Source organism: Octopus bimaculoides, chromosome 5 (genome assembly GCF_001194135.2).
Source record: "Octopus bimaculoides isolate UCB-OBI-ISO-001 chromosome 5, ASM119413v2, whole genome shotgun sequence".
Classification (NCBI taxonomy): domain Eukaryota; kingdom Metazoa; phylum Mollusca; class Cephalopoda; order Octopoda; family Octopodidae; genus Octopus; species Octopus bimaculoides.
In genome coordinates this window covers 39,776,934-39,782,096 of record NC_068985.1, presented here as the reverse complement: position 1 = coordinate 39,782,096, position 5,163 = coordinate 39,776,934, and the positions used below count along the sequence as shown (strand labels likewise).

Genomic DNA, 5,163 nt, shown 5'->3' with positions numbered 1-5,163 from the left:
AAGTTCTTGCCACACAGCCACACACACACAAAAAACAAAAACAAAAAAACATTAGAGAAAGACCACGTCATGGCTAATATTCCTCAAGGTTCAACTGAGAAAGCAAACCAGTGTGAAAGTCAGCAAAAGTGCAAAAGCTTTGGGCTAAAAGCAGTTTCTCCTTAGGGGACCATGATCTTTATCAGTGTGCGGTAATCACTCGCCATATCGCGGTTCACCTATCGCGCCCTCAGTACATCGCGGATTTTTCTGGCTAATATATGTAAATTTATATCGCGTATTCTTCAGTACATCGCGGGTTGCTGCGGCCGATAGGTATTTATATTTTTTTAGATTTTAATTATTTCTGTGGTAAAATAAGCAGTTTCACGCCTAAAAATTAATAAATCAATAAATAGAAATACAGTACAGTACTGCACAGTATAACACATCAATTAAAATATGTCAAAAGAAAATACGTAATGTACCATAGATGAGTAAACAAAGAATCACACATACTGTATGGAAAACAAAACGCGGGAGGCGAGTGTGTGATATTGCTCTGCATTTATAATATAATAAATATATACAAATTATAAGAATAATTAAAAAATATACAGTACTTTTTCTACATCGTGTATTTTCATCTACCGTGTATTTTCATCTATCGTGTATTTTCATTTATCGTGTATTTTCATCGTGTATTTTCATCTATCGCGGGGGTTTTTGGAACGTAATACCCGCGATAGTCGAGGGATTACTGTATTTAAATTTCCGCCGAGGTGGACGCTAGAGTGTACTAACGTCTCCTCGACCCATCGTTCACAGTCGAGCAAAGGGCTGATGCAGAGATGGACACAGCTGTTTGAAACCAAGTAGCATTTGCATCTTCTGGTTTGTGAAAGATCGAATTGTTTTGCTTCCACATTGCGTCTCAGCCACCCGAACCCTTAGAACGGCGTTCACTCTCGTTCACAAGTTTTGGCTATGACAACGGAGCCTTCGTGTATCGCTTTGAAGAAATGTTCGAGAGCCAGAATTTGGATCCGGCCCCACAAAATATAAAAGAAATACAAAAGGCACAACACTTTGGCATAGAAATGGACAAACGGTAGAAAGATGTACATAAGCAATGTATGACAACTGTCTAGCTGCAATAAACAGGAACATGCTTATCAATACGGTCAATGAACCGTTCAATTACAGTTATCAAAGATAGGAACCTAGGCTTCTTGTTTCTTTTCTGCATTGTGCACAAAAATATCTGTACTCTAATGGACATCACAGTCACTTCTGATCTAAACATCGCCCAGAAAAAAATCGAGACGATAGCCAAGTACAAGGACCTTGAAATATAAATAAGCAATAAATAAATGTGGAATATAACAGTAAAAATAGTACCAATAATAACTGGAACACGAGCTGTGATAAAGAATACAACAAAAAAAAAGTAAAAACACAAGACTCCCCATAAAAACCATACCACATTCTCCAAACACAATGTCACGTATTAATGTCATTCTATGCATAACATTTTTAATGGAATAAAGCAACTTGTGCTCGAATCATTGTATTTACATATAAAAAGCAACAATAGTGCAAACAGGATTTTGTCAAGGGTTGATGGCATCAGCAAGGAACTGGACCAACCAATTCTCGGGTAAAAACAGGATGTCATTAACATTTTGTTTTCAGCGCCTTTGTTCTTTGACATATGGCAGCTATATATAGATTTGATTTTCCGCCTATCAGAGTGTCCGTAAACTAGTCAAGAGTGTCCAGTCTTAGCCAAGAAAGAATACATTTTCAGGCAAGACAGAGTTGGGGGTTTTACAGAGTTTTGACCGCTTTGTCAAATTTTGATAGATTTATGTATTATAGAAAGAGGTGATACAAACAGTCACCGGAAGCGATCTCTGGGACCGACAGAGAGATCAAGGTTAGTAAATTCATCACTGTTAGAAATCCTGTAAAAAAGAAATGTCTTCTCATCGAGGTATTAATCCCAATAAATACTAATGTGTCATTCCACAAATTCGGTGAATTAACCAAATATAACGGCGGGGAAATAGAGATAAACTGAAAACTAATAATATAGATCAATGGTTTTCAACTGGGGTTCATACAGATTTTGTTGTTATACTTCTACAATACACAAAAGATCTTTAAAATTATGACATTTGATTATAGAAATACAATAGGATATTTTAAACATCGAATGACTGGGAGGGTACATGCATGTATCGTTGGAGTCAAAGGGGCCCATAGGTAAAGAATGGTTGAGAAACACTGATATAGTTGATAAAAAAAACAACATAAACAATAAAGAATGGTGCGGACATAGCTTAAAAGTCGGGATTTACAAATAGACTCAACATGCAAAAAATATCGCTACTAGTCACGTCAAAGATACTGTGCAGGGTACTTTCAATAGAAGAAATACAAGCACAGGCGAACTGTTTACAGACATGAATCATGATCAGGTGAGACACATTACTAAACAAAATTGAAGGTAATTTTTATTTATGCGTGCCGTTCAATAAGTCCCACGCGCCGTAGTTTGCCCATGACTGGAATAGTATGCAAAAATTAAAATATAAAACCTACAGTGCTGCACGTATCCAAGATACACAAAGCGGCGCTCGGTAAGTGCAACAAGAGCCGGCAATGAATTAAGAAAATAAAAAAGAAGTTAGAGCTACGTCGAAATGTTTTTCTTGTTCATTCTAACTGCCAACCAAAACATTATTGGTAAATATTGCGGAAAACAAATCTTACCAAATAGATGTATATCTGTGATAAACAGCTGCTCATAGTCAAAGAAAATTTACTGGTTTGTCGCGTGAGTTTGTGTGTACATAAATGCGGGTGTACATGCGAGTGTTGGTGTATGTGTGCGTGCGTGTGTGTAAGTGTGTGTGTGTGTGCGTGTGTGTATGAAAGTGTGTATATATCTGAGTGTATGTGTGTGCGCGTATGTCTGTGGGCGTATTTCTATTTGTCTGTATGTGTGCGGTACAAAATATAGCGTTGATACTATAGAGTTTTGTACATTCCACTCACAGATATAATATACAAATCCAGCAAGTATGTGTGTATTTATGTATGCACGTGAAGGCGCGAGGCTCAGTGGTTAGAGTAATCGGGTCACAAAATCATAAGGTCGTGAGTTCGATGCCCTTCGGCGCGTTGTGCCCTTGAGCAAGACAATTTATTTCACGTTACCCCCTTCAGCTGACAGAAACGAGTAGTACCTGAAATTCAAAGGCCAGCCGTGTCACATTCTGTGTCATGTTGAATCTCCCTGAGAATTACGTTGAGGGAACGCGTGCCTGTGGAGTGCTCAGCTACTTGCATGTTGATTTCGTGAGCAGCTGTTCTGTTGATTGGATCAACTTGAACCATCGTTGTAACTTAAGGAGTGCCATATATGTACGTACATATGTACGTACGTACGTACGTACGTACGTATGTATGTATGTATGTATGTATGTATGTATGTATGTATGTATGTATGTACGTACGTACGTATGTATGTGCAGATTTGATCTCACTACTGTCTTAAAATAAATAACTGACGTTCTTCAAAGTCTTTCTAGATATTCGTAAGGATAGGAATGTTGCGATTTGAATATCTTTCATCACAGTTCTATACGACCATGGTTAACTCAGTGTTAAACTGCACCTGTAGCAGTATGAGCGTATTATGTATCTATAAACATTGAGATATTTGTTTATGTCCTCAAATATTTAAGCAATAATAAATTTTACAAATAATATAAAAGAGAACTGAAGATTCGTAAGTGAGATTGTAACAAAGAGCCAATATTTTGCTGAGGTCCACTATATAGTTTTCATTCATGTTGCCGACTAAATTTCAATTGAAGAAATTGTGTTATTTACTCAGAGACCAATTCCAAGTTTATAAGAGATACTTAAAAGAAAATCAAATAACAGAGCCGAAATTTGTTGTTGTTGTTGGCACTCCGTCGCTTACAACGTCGAGGGTTCCAGTTGATCTGATCAATGGAACAGCTTGCTCGTGAAATTAACGTGCAAATGGCTGAGCACTCCACAGACACGTGTACCCTTAACGAAGTTCTCGGGGATATTCAGCGTGACACAGTGTGACAAGGCTGACCCTTTGAATTACAGGCACAACAGAAACAGGAAGTAAGAGTGAGAGAAAGTTGTGATGGAAGCGTACAACAGGGTTCGCCACCATCTCCTGCCGGAGCCTCGTGGAGCTTTAGGCGTTTTCGCTCAATAAACACTCACAACGCCCGGTCTGGGAATCGAAACTGCGATCCTATGACCGCGAGTCCGCTGCCCTAACCACCGGGCCATTGCGCCTCCACTCCAAGTTTATAAGAGATACTTAAAAGAAAATCAAATAACAGATATATAGCTACAGGAACAAACATTTACGGCTTGGCTCAGAACATCTGGGATATTTGGTACTGAGATGATCAAATCAGGCCGAAACACTGTGTCTTTGAAAAGTTTCTCTAAGACAAAATATTTCTGTTGGTGCTTTTCCACGCTTGTATATATATTATGTGTTATACACACAGGTATCTTAGAATAAGGCTGTTTCAAGTGTTTATTCTTTTAGTCTTTTATTTGTTTCAGTCATTTGACTGCTGCCATGCTGGAGCATCGCCTTAAAGGGTTTTTTCTTTAGTCGAAGAAATCAATCCTGGATCTTAATCTTTGTAAGCCAGGCACGTATTCTATCGGCCTGTTTTTCCGAACCGCTAAGTTACGCAACGTAAACACACCAACATCGGTTGTCAAGCGATTGTGGGTGGCGAACAAACACAGACACAAAGACACACACACATGAATATATACATACAACCATACATTCATACATGCATACACACATACATGCATACATACATACATAGATACATACATACATACATACATATATACATACATACATACATACATACATACATATATACATACATACATACATACATGCTTACACACACACACACACACACCCACACACACACACACACACACATATATATATACATAGCAAAAATTTAGATTCAGATGAATATGGTACTTAAGTTGAGGCACCAGAATTTAGTAGGGCATTATCCATACAATTTCAAAGTAAGGTGATTAAAATCAAAATAAGCAACAAGGATATCCAGAAGATATCCTTGT

General features: G+C 37.9%; 1 protein-coding gene across 1 annotated transcript in view; it reads right to left on the bottom strand.

Moving 5' to 3' along the window:
- LOC106874098 (uncharacterized) overlaps positions 1 to 5,163 on the bottom strand; it is a 41,960-nt gene that overhangs the window by 31,744 nt on the left and 5,053 nt on the right. The window lies entirely within an intron of this gene.